At 45.1% G+C, this 14,619-nt stretch overlaps 9 non-coding genes across 9 annotated transcripts; all 9 read left to right on the forward strand.

Moving 5' to 3' along the window:
• The first annotated feature begins 617 nt into the window (after nt 1-617).
• LOC141202435 (U2 spliceosomal RNA) lies at nt 618-809 on the forward strand. The gene has a single exon (XR_012273708.1). It is a non-coding gene; the product is annotated as a U2 spliceosomal RNA (small nuclear RNA).
• Nucleotides 810-1,924: 1,115 nt separating this feature from the next.
• LOC141202155 (U2 spliceosomal RNA) lies at nt 1,925-2,115 on the forward strand. The gene has a single exon (XR_012273437.1). It is a non-coding gene; the product is annotated as a U2 spliceosomal RNA (small nuclear RNA).
• Nucleotides 2,116-3,233: 1,118 nt separating this feature from the next.
• Nucleotides 3,234-3,424, forward strand: LOC141202271 (U2 spliceosomal RNA). The gene has a single exon (XR_012273550.1). It is a non-coding gene; the product is annotated as a U2 spliceosomal RNA (small nuclear RNA).
• Nucleotides 3,425-4,542: 1,118 nt separating this feature from the next.
• Nucleotides 4,543-4,733, forward strand: LOC141202166 (U2 spliceosomal RNA). The gene has a single exon (XR_012273448.1). It is a non-coding gene; the product is annotated as a U2 spliceosomal RNA (small nuclear RNA).
• Nucleotides 4,734-5,851: 1,118 nt separating this feature from the next.
• Nucleotides 5,852-6,042, forward strand: LOC141202177 (U2 spliceosomal RNA). Its single transcript, XR_012273459.1, has one exon. It is a non-coding gene; the product is annotated as a U2 spliceosomal RNA (small nuclear RNA).
• Nucleotides 6,043-7,157: 1,115 nt separating this feature from the next.
• On the forward strand, nt 7,158-7,348 carry LOC141202219 (U2 spliceosomal RNA). The gene has a single exon (XR_012273500.1). It is a non-coding gene; the product is annotated as a U2 spliceosomal RNA (small nuclear RNA).
• Nucleotides 7,349-8,463: 1,115 nt separating this feature from the next.
• On the forward strand, nt 8,464-8,654 carry LOC141202916 (U2 spliceosomal RNA). Its single transcript, XR_012274062.1, has one exon. It is a non-coding gene; the product is annotated as a U2 spliceosomal RNA (small nuclear RNA).
• Nucleotides 8,655-9,769: 1,115 nt separating this feature from the next.
• Nucleotides 9,770-9,960, forward strand: LOC141202439 (U2 spliceosomal RNA). The gene has a single exon (XR_012273712.1). It is a non-coding gene; the product is annotated as a U2 spliceosomal RNA (small nuclear RNA).
• Nucleotides 9,961-11,075: 1,115 nt separating this feature from the next.
• On the forward strand, nt 11,076-11,266 carry LOC141202189 (U2 spliceosomal RNA). The gene has a single exon (XR_012273471.1). It is a non-coding gene; the product is annotated as a U2 spliceosomal RNA (small nuclear RNA).
• The last annotated feature ends 3,353 nt before the right edge of the window (nt 11,267-14,619 follow it).

Genomic DNA, 14,619 nt, shown 5'->3' on the forward strand with positions numbered 1-14,619 from the left:
TCCTTCTGCTGGAACACTGACTTCTTTCATTTAATGCCTGCAGACTATAAAAGAGAACCCAACCCAAAAAGTTTGGTTGATTAGTCTGTGGCATTCTGTTAAACTGTTGCTTATGGCGGTCTCTGTGAGCTTCTCAGCGACATTCAGCCAGCCAGGTTTCCTGCCTGCAGTAGATGGAATGTGGCAATGGAACGCTGGCTGCGCGTGTCATAATAGGCTCTGAGCCTTTATATACCTGTGCACAGCAGCAGCCACCTTCAGTCTGCTGCTGGACAGCCAGCAGCAGCAGCAGCAGGAGAGGTATGTAATCAGGAGCCCTCCTGCTAAGGGTAGACAGCTGCTCGTTCCACCCCACCCCCCGCCTTAATTGGTTCTCCTCCCTTCCAACGGTGTTGAGGCGGGTGGGAACAGCAGGGGGTGAAGGTGCTGTGTTTAAAGAGGTGGAGTTATGCAGATCTAAAACGCGTGGATTGCAGCAGCAGCAAGCCGAAAAGTGCAGGCATGTAAGGGATCTAGAGGTTGACAACATGTCTTCTTAACGGGAGTCCAGGAGCTCATCTCCACAAATGGACTTTTCAGGATCCTTGGGTGGCTCCGTAGTTTGAAACCAATTCTGGTTATCGCTCTCGGCCTTTTGGCTAAGATCAAGTGTAGTATCTGTTCTTATCAGTTTAATATCTGATACGTCCCCTATCTGGGGACCATATATTAAATGGATTTTTAGAACAGGGAGATGGAAAAAGAGCTTGCTCTGTCCACTCCACGCATTGACCTGGTATTGCAGTATCTCCAGGACCGGTGCACCCCTTCTTTAATGCAGTTTCTAAAATCAGAAAGAATTGAATTCAATGTTTTTTGTTCATTTTGCTTGTTTGTCGGATTTTGGGATGGACTCTTTGGCTTTGCTTTTCTTCTCCTCATTGGATTTTTCATGTTCAAAGTTGCAGAAGCCAGATTACAAGCTCATTTTGGTTCAACTTCAGCAACTGTGCATTGCATTGCCATGTAATGTGATGCAATGCTATCTTTCTAGCTCTCCCTTTTTACTTCCTTTTGGATAAACAGACATATTAGGCAAGCATTTTGGAGCTTTCACCTAAATAACTACAGGTGGTGAGATAAGCTGCACAATATAATTGACCTTTCAGTATATTGTTGCACACACACCATCTATTTAGCAAATGCCCTTGTTATCAACAGCAGCCTTTTAAACTCACCTGAGCTAACAGGTATGTGCGCTGGTTACTCTGCTGCGCTTAAAATTTCTTTTTTGGTTTGCTACAATGCCTTTTCTGAAACGTTGTCTCCTTCTGCTGGAACACTGACTTCTTTCATTTAATGCCTGCAGACTATAAAAGAGAACCCAACCCAAAAAGTTTGGTTGATTAGTCTGTGGCATTCTGTTAAACTGTTGCTTATGGCGGTCTCTGTGAGCTTCTCAGCGACATTCAGCCAGCCAGGTATCCTGCCTGCAGTAGATGGAATGTGGCAATGGAACGCTGGCTGCGCGTGTCATAATAGGCTCTGAGCCTTTATATACCTGTGCACAGCAGCAGCCACCTTCAGTCTGCTGCTGGACAGCCAGCAGCAGCAGCAGCAGGAGAGGTATGTAATCAGGAGCCCTCCTGCTAAGGGTAGACAGCTGCTCGTTCCACCCCACCCCCCGCCTTAATTGGTTCTCCTCCCTTCCAACGGTGCTGAGGCGGGTGGGAACAGCAGGGGGTGAAGGTGCTGTGTTTAAAGAGGTGGAGTTATGCAGATCTAAAACGCGTGGATTGCAGCAGCAGCAAGCCGAAAAGTGCAGGCATGTAAGGGATCTAGAGGTTGACAACATGTCTTCTTAACGGGAGTCCAGGAGCTCATCTCCACAAATGGACTTTTCAGGATCCTTGGGTGGCTCCGTAGTTTGAAACCAATTCTGGTTATCGCTTCTCGGCCTTTTGGCTAAGATCAAGTGTAGTATCTGTTCTTATCAGTTTAATATCTGATACGTCCCCTATCTGGGGACCATATATTAAATGGATTTTTAGAACAGGGAGATGGAAAAAGAGCTTGCTCTGTCCACTCCACGCATTGACCTGGTATTGCAGTATCTCCAGGACCGGTGCACCCCTTCTTTAATGCAGTTTCTAAAATCAGAAAGAATTGAATTCAATGTTTTTTGTTCATTTTGCTTGTTTGTCGGATTTTGGGATGGACTCTTTGGCTTTGCTTTTCTTCTCCTCATTGGATTTTTCATGTTCAAAGTTGCAGAATCCAGATTACAAGCTCATTTTGGTTCAACTTCAGCAACTGTGCATTGCATTGCCATGTAATGTGATGCAATGCTATCTTTCTAGCTCTTCCTTTTTACTTCCTTTTGGATAAACAGACATATTAGGCAAGCATTTTGGAGCTTTCACCTAAATAACTACAGGTGGTGAGATAAGCTGCACAATATAATTGACCTTTCAGTATATTGTTGCGCACACACCATCTATTTAGCAAATGCCCTTGTTATCAACAGCAGCCTTTTAAACTCACCTGAGCTAACAGGTATGTGCGCTGGTTACTCTGCTGCGCTTAAAATTTCTTTTTTGGTTTGCTACAATGCCTTTTCTGAAATGTTGTCTCCTTCTGCTGGAACACTGACTTCTTTCATTTAATGCCTGCAGACTATAAAAGAGAACCCAACCCAAAAAGTTTGGTTGATTAGTCTGTGGCATTCTGTTAAACTGTTGCTTATGGCGGTCTCTGTGAGCTTCTCAGCGACATTCAGCCAGCCAGGTATCCTGCCTGCAGTAGATGGAATGTGGCAATGGAACGCTGGCTGCGCGTGTCATAATAGGCTCTGAGCCTTTATATACCTGTGCACAGCAGCAGCCACCTTCAGTCTGCTGCTGGACAGCCAGCAGCAGCAGCAGCAGCAGGAGAGGTATGTAATCAGGAGCCCTCCTGCTAAGGGTAGACAGCTGCTCGTTCCACCCCACCCCCCGCCTTAATTGGTTCTCCTCCCTTCCAACGGTGTTGAGGCGGGTGGGAACAGCAGGGGGTGAAGGTGCTGTGTTTAAAGAGGTGGAGTTATGCAGATCTAAAACGCGTGGATTGCAGCAGCAGCAAGCCGAAAAGTGCAGGCATGTAAGGGATCTAGAGGTTGACAACATGTCTTCTTAACGGGAGTCCAGGAGCTCATCTCCACAAATGGACTTTTCAGGATCCTTGGGTGGCTCCGTAGTTTGAAACCAATTCTGGTTATCGCTTCTCGGCCTTTTGGCTAAGATCAAGTGTAGTATCTGTTCTTATCAGTTTAATATCTGATACGTTCCCTATCTGGGGACCATATATTAAATGGATTTTTAGAACAGGGAGATGGAAAAAGAGCTTGCTCTGTCCACTCCACGCATTGACCTGGTATTGCAGTATCTCCAGGACCGGTGCACCCCTTCTTTAATGCAGTTTCTAAAATCAGAAAGAATTGAATTCAATGTTTTTTGTTCATTTTGCTTGTTTGTCGGATTTTGGGATGGACTCTTTGGCTTTGCTTTTCTTCTCCTCATTGGATTTTTCATGTTCAAAGTTGCAGAAGCCAGATTACAAGCTCATTTTGGTTCAACTTCAGCAACTGTGCATTGCATTGCCATGTAATGTGATGCAATGCTATCTTTCTAGCTCTCCCTTTTTACTTCCTTTTGGATAAACAGACATATTAGGCAAGCATTTTGGAGCTTTCACCTAAATAACTACAGGTGGTGAGATAAGCTGCACAATATAATTGACCTTTCAGTATATTGTTGCACACACACCATCTATTTAGCAAATGCCCTTGTTATCAACAGCAGCCTTTTAAACTCACCTGAGCTAACAGGTATGTGCGCTGGTTACTCTGCTGCGCTTAAAATTTCTTTTTTGGTTTGCTACAATGCCTTTTCTGAAACGTTGTCTCCTTCTGCTGGAACACTGACTTCTTTCATTTAATGCCTGCAGACTATAAAAGAGAACCCAACCCAAAAAGTTTGGTTGATTAGTCTGTGGCATTCTGTTAAACTGTTGCTTATGGCGGTCTCTGTGAGCTTCTCAGCGACATTCAGCCAGCCAGGTATCCTGCCTGCAGTAGATGGAATGTGGCAATGGAACGCTGGCTGCGCGTGTCATAATAGGCTCTGAGCCTTTATATACCTGTGCACAGCAGCAGCCACCTTCAGTCTGCTGCTGGACAGCCAGCAGCAGCAGCAGCAGCAGGAGAGGTATGTAATCAGGAGCCCTCCTGCTAAGGGTAGACAGCTGCTCGTTCCACCCCACCCCCCGCCTTAATTGGTTCTCCTCCCTTCCAACGGTGTTGAGGCGGGTGGGAACAGCAGGGGGTGAAGGTGCTGTGTTTAAAGAGGTGGAGTTATGCAGATCTAAAACGCGTGGATTGCAGCAGCAGCAAGCCGAAAAGTGCAGGCATGTAAGGGATCTAGAGGTTGACAACATGTCTTCTTAACGGGAGTCCAGGAGCTCATCTCCACAAATGGACTTTTCAGGATCCTTGGGTGGCTCCGTAGTTTGAAACCAATTCTGGTTATCGCTTCTCGGCCTTTTGGCTAAGATCAAGTGTAGTATCTGTTCTTATCAGTTTAATATCTGATACGTCCCCTATCTGGGGACCATATATTAAATGGATTTTTAGAACAGGGAGATGGAAAAAGAGCTTGCTCTGTCCACTCCACGCATTGACCTGGTATTGCAGTATCTCCAGGACCGGTGCACCCCTTCTTTAATGCAGTTTCTAAAATCAGAAAGAATTGAATTCAATGTTTTTTGTTCATTTTGCTTGTTTGTCGGATTTTGGGATGGACTCTTTGGCTTTGCTTTTCTTCTCCTCATTGGATTTTTCATGTTCAAAGTTGCAGAAGCCAGATTACAAGCTCATTTTGGTTCAACTTCAGCAACTGTGCATTGCATTGCCATGTAATGTGATGCAATGCTATCTTTCTAGCTCTCCCTTTTTACTTCCTTTTGGATAAACAGACATATTAGGCAAGCATTTTGGAGCTTTCACCTAAATAACTACAGGTGGTGAGATAAGCTGCACAATATAATTGACCTTTCAGTATATTGTTGCACACACACCATCTATTTAGCAAATGCCCTTGTTATCAACAGCAGCCTTTTAAACTCACCTGAGCTAACAGGTATGTGCGCTGGTTACTCTGCTGCGCTTAAAATTTCTTTTTTGGTTTGCTACAATGCCTTTTCTGAAACGTTGTCTCCTTCTGCTGGAACACTGACTTCTTTCATTTAATGCCTGCAGACTATAAAAGAGAACCCAACCCAAAAAGTTTGGTTGATTAGTCTGTGGCATTCTGTTAAACTGTTGCTTATGGCGGTCTCTGTGAGCTTCTCAGCGACATTCAGCCAGCCAGGTATCCTGCCTGCAGTAGATGGAATGTGGCAATGGAACGCTGGCTGCGCGTGTCATAATAGGCTCTGAGCCTTTATATACCTGTGCACAGCAGCAGCCACCTTCAGTCTGCTGCTGGACAGCCAGCAGCAGCAGCAGCAGCAGGAGAGGTATGTAATCAGGAGCCCTCCTGCTAAGGGTAGACAGCTGCTCGTTCCACCCCACCCCCCGCCTTAATTGGTTCTCCTCCCTTCCAACGGTGTTGAGGCGGGTGGGAACAGCAGGGGGTGAAGGTGCTGTGTTTAAAGAGGTGGAGTTATGCAGATCTAAAACGCGTGGATTGCAGCAGCAGCAAGCCGAAAAGTGCAGGCATGTAAGGGATCTAGAGGTTGACAACATGTCTTCTTAACGGGAGTCCAGGAGCTCATCTCCACAAATGGACTTTTCAGGATCCTTGGGTGGCTCCGTAGTTTGAAACCAATTCTGGTTATCGCTTCTCGGCCTTTTGGCTAAGATCAAGTGTAGTATCTGTTCTTATCAGTTTAATATCTGATACGTCCCCTATCTGGGGACCATATATTAAATGGATTTTTAGAACAGGGAGATGGAAAAAGAGCTTGCTCTGTCCACTCCACGCATTGACCTGGTATTGCAGTATCTCCAGGACCGGTGCACCCCTTCTTTAATGCAGTTTCTAAAATCAGAAAGAATTGAATTCAATGTTTTTTGTTCATTTTGCTTGTTTGTCGGATTTTGGGATGGACTCTTTGGCTTTGCTTTTCTTCTCCTCATTGGATTTTTCATGTTCAAAGTTGCAGAAGCCAGATTACAAGCTCATTTTGGTTCAACTTCAGCAACTGTGCATTGCATTGCCATGTAATGTGATGCAATGCTATCTTTCTAGCTCTCCCTTTTTACTTCCTTTTGGATAAACAGACATATTAGGCAAGCATTTTGGAGCTTTCACCTAAATAACTACAGGTGGTGAGATAAGCTGCACAATATAATTGACCTTTCAGTATATTGTTGCACACACACCATCTATTTAGAAAATGCCCTTGTTATCAACAGCAGCCTTTTAAACTCACCTGAGCTAACAGGTATGTGCGCTGGTTACTCTGCTGCGCTTAAAATTTCTTTTTTGGTTTGCTACAATGCCTTTTCTGAAACGTTGTCTCCTTCTGCTGGAACACTGACTTCTTTCATTTAATGCCTGCAGACTATAAAAGAGAACCCAACCCAAAAAGTTTGGTTGATTAGTCTGTGGCATTCTGTTAAACTGTTGCTTATGGCGGTCTCTGTGAGCTTCTCAGCGACATTCAGCCAGCCAGGTATCCTGCCTGCAGTAGATGGAATGTGGCAATGGAACGCTGGCTGCGCGTGTCATAATAGGCTCTGAGCCTTTATATACCTGTGCACAGCAGCAGCCACCTTCAGTCTGCTGCTGGACAGCCAGCAGCAGCAGCAGCAGGAGAGGTATGTAATCAGGAGCCCTCCTGCTAAGGGTAGACAGCTGCTCGTTCCACCCCACCCCCCGCCTTAATTGGTTCTCCTCCCTTCCAACGGTGTTGAGGCGGGTGGGAACAGCAGGGGGTGAAGGTGCTGTGTTTAAAGAGGTGGAGTTATGCAGATCTAAAACGCGTGGATTGCAGCAGCAGCAAGCCGAAAAGTGCAGGCATGTAAGGGATCTAGAGGTTGACAACATGTCTTCTTAACGGGAGTCCAGGAGCTCATCTCCACAAATGGACTTTTCAGGATCCTTGGGTGGCTCCGTAGTTTGAAACCAATTCTGGTTATCACTTCTCGGCCTTTTGGCTAAGATCAAGTGTAGTATCTGTTCTTATCAGTTTAATATCTGATACGTCCCCTATCTGGGGACCATATATTAAATGGATTTTTAGAACAGGGAGATGGAAAAAGAGCTTGCTCTGTCCACTCCACGCATTGACCTGGTATTGCAGTATCTCCAGGACCGGTGCACCCCTTCTTTAATGCAGTTTCTAAAATCAGAAAGAATTGAATTCAATGTTTTTTGTTCATTTTGCTTGTTTGTCGGATTTTGGGATGGACTCTTTGGCTTTGCTTTTCTTCTCCTCATTGGATTTTTCATGTTCAAAGTTGCAGAAGCCAGATTACAAGCTCATTTTGGTTCAACTTCAGCAACTGTGCATTGCATTGCCATGTAATGTGATGCAATGCTATCTTTCTAGCTCTCCCTTTTTACTTCCTTTTGGATAAACAGACATATTAGGCAAGCATTTTGGAGCTTTCACCTAAATAACTACAGGTGGTGAGATAAGCTGCACAATATAATTGACCTTTCAGTATATTGTTGCACAAACACCATCTATTTAGCAAATGCCCTTGTTATCAACAGCAGCCTTTTAAACTCACCTGAGCTAACAGGTATGTGCGCTGGTTACTCTGCTGCGCTTAAAATTTCTTTTTTGGTTTGCTACAATGCCTTTTCTGAAACGTTGTCTCCTTCTGCTGGAACACTGACTTCTTTCATTTAATGCCTGCAGACTATAAAAGAGAACCCAACCCAAAAAGTTTGGTTGATTAGTCTGTGGCATTCTGTTAAACTGTTGCTTATGGCGGTCTCTGTGAGCTTCTCAGCGACATTCAGCCAGCCAGGTATCCTGCCTGCAGTAGATGGAATGTGGCAATGGAACGCTGGCTGCGCGTGTCATAATAGGCTCTGAGCCTTTATATACCTGTGCACAGCAGCAGCCACCTTCAGTCTGCTGCTGGACAGCCAGCAGCAGCAGCAGCAGGAGAGGTATGTAATCAGGAGCCCTCCTGCTAAGGGTAGACAGCTGCTCGTTCCACCCCACCCCCCACCTTAATTGGTTCTCCTCCCTTCCAACGGTGTTGAGGCGGGTGGTAACAGCAGGGGGTGAAGGTGCTGTGTTTAAAGAGGTGGAGTTATGCAGATCTAAAACGCGTGGATTGCAGCAGCAGCAAGCCGAAAAGTGCAGGCATGTAAGGGATCTAGAGGTTGACAACATGTCTTCTTAACGGGAGTCCAGGAGCTCATCTCCACAAATGGACTTTTCAGGATCCTTGGGTGGCTCCGTAGTTTGAAACCAATTCTGGTTATCGCTTCTCGGCCTTTTGGCTAAGATCAAGTGTAGTATCTGTTCTTATCAGTTTAATATCTGATATGTCCCCTATCTGGGGACCATATATTAAATGGATTTTTAGAACAGGGAGATGGAAAAAGAGCTTGCTCTGTCCACTCCACGCATTGACCTGGTATTGCAGTATCTCCAGGACCGGTGCACCCATTCTGTAATGCAGTTTCTAAAATCAGAAAGAATTGAATTCAATGTTTTTTGTTCATTTTGCTTGTTTGTCGGATTTTGGGATGGACTCTTTGGCTTTGCTTTTCTTCTCCTCATTGGATTTTTCATGTTCAAAGTTGCAGAAGCCAGATTACAAGCTCATTTTGGTTCAACTTCAGCAACTGTGCATTGCATTGCCATGTAATGTGATGCAATGCTATCTTTCTAGCTCTCCCTTTTTACTTCCTTTTGGATAAACAGACATATTAGGCAAGCATTTTGGAGCTTTCACCTAAATAACTACAGGTGGTGAGATAAGCTGCACAATATAATTGACCTTTCAGTATATTGTTGCACACACACCATCTATTTAGCAAATGCCCTTGTTATCAACAGCAGCCTTTTAAACTCACCTGAGCTAACAGGTATGTGCGCTGGTTACTCTGCTGCGCTTAAAATTTCTTTTTTGGTTTGCTACAATGCCTTTTCTGAAACGTTGTCTCCTTCTGCTGGAACACTGACTTCTTTCATTTAATGCCTGCAGACTATAAAAGAGAACCCAACCCAAAAAGTTTGGTTGATTAGTCTGTGGCATTCTGTTAAACTGTTGCTTATGGCGGTCTCTGTGAGCTTCTCAGCGACATTCAGCCAGCCAGGTATCCTGCCTGCAGTAGATGGAATGTGGCAATGGAACGCTGGCTGCGCGTGTCATAATAGGCTCTGAGCCTTTATATACCTGTGCACAGCAGCAGCCACCTTCAGTCTGCTGCTGGACAGCCAGCAGCAGCAGCAGCAGGAGAGGTATGTAATCAGGAGCCCTCCTGCTAAGGGTAGACAGCTGCTCGTTCCACCCCACCCCCCGCCTTAATTGGTTCTCCTCCCTTCCAACGGTGTTGAGGCGGGTGGGAACAGCAGGGGGTGAAGGTGCTGTGTTTAAAGAGGTGGAGTTATGCAGATCTAAAACGCGTGGATTGCAGCAGCAGCAAGCCGAAAAGTGCAGGCATGTAAGGGATCTAGAGGTTGACAACATGTCTTCTTAACGGGAGTCCAGGAGCTCATCTCCACAAATGGACTTTTCAGGATCCTTGGGTGGCTCCGTAGTTTGAAACCAATTCTGGTTATCGCTTCTCGGCCTTTTGGCTAATATCAAGTGTAGTATCTGTTCTTATCAGTTTAATATCTGATACGTCCCCTATCTGGGGACCATATATTAAATGGATTTTTAGAACAGGGAGATGGAAAAAGAGCTTGCTCTGTCCACTCCACGCATTGACCTGGTATTGCAGTATCTCCAGGACCGGTGCACCCCTTCTTTAATGCAGTTTCTAAAATCAGAAAGAATTGAATTCAATGTTTTTTGTTCATTTTGCTTGTTTGTCGGATTTTGGGATGGACTCTTTGGCTTTGCTTTTCTTCTCCTCATTGGATTTTTCATGTTCAAAGTTGCAGAAGCCAGATTACAAGCTCATTTTGGTTCAACTTCAGCAACTGTGCATTGCATTGCCATGTAATGTGATGCAATGCTATCTTTCTAGCTCTCCCTTTTTACTTCCTTTTGGATAAACGGACATATTAGGCAAGCATTTTGGAGCTTTCACCTAAATAACTACAGGTGGTGAGATAAGCTGCACAATATAATTGACCTTTCAGTATATTGTTGCACACACACCATCTATTTAGCAAATGCCCTTGTTATGAACAGCAGCCTTTTAAACTCACCTGAGCTAACAGGTATGTGCGCTGGTTACTCTGCTGCGCTTAAAATTTCTTTTTTGGTTTGCTACAATGCCTTTTCTGAAACGTTGTCTCCTTCTGCTGGAACACTGACTTCTTTCATTTAATGCCTGCAGACTATAAAAGAGAACCCAACCCAAAAAGTTTGGTTGATTAGTCTGTGGCATTCTGTTAAACTGTTGCTTATGGCGGTCTCTGTGAGCTTCTCAGCGACATTCAGCCAGCCAGGTATCCTGCCTGCAGTAGATGGAATGTGGCAATGGAACGCTGGCTGCGCGTGTCATAATAGGCTCTGAGCCTTTATATACCTGTGCACAGCAGCAGCCACCTTCAGTCTGCTGCTGGACAGCCAGCAGCAGCAGCAGCAGGAGAGGTATGTAATCAGGAGCCCTCCTGCTAAGGGTAGACAGCTGCTCGTTCCACCCCACCCCCCGCCTTAATTGGTTCTCCTCCCTTCCAATGGTGTTGAGGCGGGTGGGAACAGCAGGGGGTGAAGGTGCTGTGTTTAAAGAGGTGGAGTTATGCAGATCTAAAACGCGTGGATTGCAGCAGCAGCAAGCCGAAAAGTGCAGGCATGTAAGGGATCTAGAGGTTGACAACATGTCTTCTTAACGGGAGTCCAGGAGCTCATCTCCACAAATGGACTTTTCAGGATCCTTGGGTGGCTCCGTAGTTTGAAACCAATTCTGGTTATCGCTTCTCGGCCTTTTGGCTAAGATCAAGTGTAGTATCTGTTCTTATCAGTTTAATATCTGATACGTCCCCTATCTGGGGACCATATATTAAATGGATTTTTAGAACAGGGAGATGGAAAAAGAGCTTGCTCTGTCCACTCCACGCATTGACCTGGTATTGCAGTATCTCCAGGACCGGTGCACCCCTTCTTTAATGCAGTTTCTAAAATCAGAAAGAATTGAATTCAATGTTTTTTGTTCATTTTGCTTGTTTGTCGGATTTTGGGATGGACTCTTTGGCTTTGCTTTTCTTCTCCTCATTGGATTTTTCATGTTCAAAGTTGCAGAAGCCAGATTACAAGCTCATTTTGGTTCAACTTCAGCAACTGTGCATTGCATTGCCATGTAATGTGATGCAATGCTATCTTTCTAGCTCTCCCTTTTTACTTCCTTTTGGATAAACAGACATATTAGGCAAGCATTTTGGAGCTTTCACCTAAATAACTACAGGTGGTGAGATAAGCTGCACAATATAATTGACCTTTCAGTATATTGTTGCACACACACCATCTATTTAGCAAATGCCCTTGTTATCAACAGCAGCCTTTTAAACTCACCTGAGCTAACAGGTATGTGCGCTGGTTACTCTGCTGCGCTTAAAATTTCTTTTTTGGTTTGCTACAATGCCTTTTCTGAAACGTTGTCTCCTTCTGCTGGAACACTGACTTCTTTCATTTAATGCCTGCAGACTATAAAAGAGAACCCAACCCAAAAAGTTTGGTTGATTAGTCTGTGGCATTCTGTTAAACTGTTGCTTATGGCGGTCTCTGTGAGCTTCTCAGCGACATTCAGCCAGCCAGGTATCCTGCCTGCAGTAGATGGAATGTGGCAATGGAACGCTGGCTGCGCGTGTCATAATAGGCTCTGAGCCTTTATATACCTGTGCACAGCAGCAGCCACCTTCAGTCTGCTGCTGGACAGCCAGCAGCAGCAGCAGCAGGAGAGGTATGTAATCAGGAGCCCTCCTGCTAAGGGTAGACAGCTGCTCGTTCCACCCCACCCCCCGCCTTAATTGGTTCTCCTCCCTTCCAACGGTGTTGAGGCGGGTGGGAACAGCAGGGGGTGAAGGTGCTGTGTTTAAAGAGGTGGAGTTATGCAGATCTAAAACGCGTGGATTGCAGCAGCAGCAAGCCGAAAAGTGCAGGCATGTAAGGGATCTAGAGGTTGACAACATGTCTTCTTAACGGGAGTCCAGGAGCTCATCTCCACAAATGGACTTTTCAGGATCCTTGGGTGGCTCCGTAGTTTGAAACCAATTCTGGTTATCGCTTCTCGGCCTTTTGGCTGCGATCGTATGACTGTACCTTGATTGGTGCGAGTCTCCTGGAGGAATCCGGACCCTTTTGTGGAGGATTTTCTGCTTTTTCCTGTGGTATTCCATACCGACAGAATCCAAGATGTCTTTTGTGAAGAACACCATCCGTTTGTCCGTGGATCCATCTGACCAGAACAAGAACAACGTGGTTTTCATTGTCCAAGACATCGTTGAAGGCAAAGCTGGAGCAAGACGTTCTGAGATCTTCAGTGTCAACGAATTTTCACGTCAAGGTAATTATGACGTTACCTTTATGGACCAGGATGTTTGCCTTAATGTCTTTGAATGGCTCCGTGGTCACTCTAGTGACCCCTGCTTGGAAGGAGTTAGATGGGAACCTTTGTTTGGTCTGCAAGAAAAGGAGGTGACTGTGACTGTCTATAACCCTTTTACAGACCCTGAGCTGCTGGAGTGCTTCCTCTCTCGCTACTGTGAATATGTGCGGAAGGGAGTGAAGCAAGTCAATTGTCTAGGAATCTTTAACTGTCAGTATAAATTCCGTGTGAAATTGAAAAGGGATCCTGACAGTGTGGGGGGCTTTAGACACCCTCCATCAAATTTTTCCGTTGCAGGCCATAGAGGTTTCCTCTTTTACCCAGGCCAGCCCATGTTTTGCCGTAGATGCTTTTCTTTCGGACATACCATGGTAACATGCCTTAAAGGGCAGTGTTGCCGAAATTGCAGAAAGGAGGGGCATATGGCCAACCAGTGTCCAGAGGCCAAGTCCTGTGATGTCTGTGGGAGTAGTGATCACATGTATAAGGACTGTCCTATGAGTGCACCTAGACGTTCTGATAAAGAACAGAAGGAGGAGGAGCTGGAGAGGAGGCAGATGGCAAGCGCACTGAAAGTGCTGGAAAGATTGGAGAGGGAGGAGAGAGAGGGAAGGAGGCGGGAAACTGGTAGAGCCTCTCCCTCTACGGCGCCAGAGGACGTGTCCCTGAGACCATGTTCTTCTTCTGCTGAAGAAATGAGGAAGAAGCGGAGGGAAGAAAAGGAGTTCTGGAGGGAAGTGGCAAAGGTGGAGAAAAAGGTAGTGTCTGCGAGAATATCTAGGAAAGTGGTGGAAGCAGAGCTGCCTGAGATGATGACTTTTGGAGAGGCAATGGACGCAACAGGATGTGAAGTGCAAATCTCGGAACCCGACAGTCCTGAACACCCTTCGGGTCCTGAAAACATTGAAGATTTTTCTTCGGAGGATGATAGGGGTGCAAAGAAGAGTCGTAGGGAGGATGGTGGGGGCAGTGATGATGCAGTTTTTAGTGAGCCTCAGAGGAAGATCAGAACTGCCAGAATGAGGAGTGTGGCTGGTGAAGCCAGCGGGTCGGAAACCAGCTGTTCTGTTCTGATGGCGGAGGAGGATAGTGGTGGTGCTGGATAGTGTCACCATATAATATTGTAAATGTTTTTTCTTTTTGTCCTCTTGTGAGCTTTGGTTTAGGCCAAAGGCTATTTCTTTGTGTAATTGGTGAAGGAGTAGAAGTATTATGGGATTTACCATAGTGTCCCAAAACGTAAGAGTGTTTAAAAGTAAAGTAAGAAGAGCTGCTATTTTTGAGTTTTTAGCTATGCAAAATGCATCTATTTTTTGTTTACAAGAATGTGGGGTAGTGGATGGTGTGAAAGGGGATGAATGGTCTTATGGAGCGTCTGTGTGGTCGGGGAGTGCATGTAATAAGAATGATGGTGTGGGTATTTTGGTTAAAGGAAGGGAGGTTGTTTTGAGTGATTATTTGGTTATTGAGGTGGGGAGATGTATCCTTGCTAATTTTGTATACAAGAATGTAAAGTTTTGTGTTATTAATGTTTATGCGCCAGTTGAAAAAAATGAGCGCAAAAATTTATTTGAAAAAATTAAGCTTTTTGTTCCAGGAAGAATACCTGTGGTAATTGTGGGTGATATGAACTGTGATGTGGGGAGAGTGAATGTGGATGTGTCTGGGAAAGCATTATTGGAGTTAGTGAATGATTTTGGGTTGTGTGATATGCAGCGCGTGTGTAACATGAATCCTTTGTTGAACACTTTCTTTTCTGAGAGTGGTAGGGTACAATCCAGATTGGATTATTGTTTTATTTCTAAAAATATGGTTTCTGTTAATTATTGGCAGGAAAACGTTCTTTTTTCAGATCATGTGTGTATGTTGTGTGAGTTGGATATAAAAGTTGATGGAGTGTTTGGGAGAGGAT

The sequence above is a fragment of the Phyllobates terribilis genome, unplaced genomic scaffold (assembly GCF_046119375.1).
Source record: "Phyllobates terribilis strain yellow unplaced genomic scaffold, ASM4611937v1 Scaffold_123__1_contigs__length_5148117, whole genome shotgun sequence".
Taxonomy (NCBI): Eukaryota; Metazoa; Chordata; class Amphibia; order Anura; family Dendrobatidae; genus Phyllobates; species Phyllobates terribilis.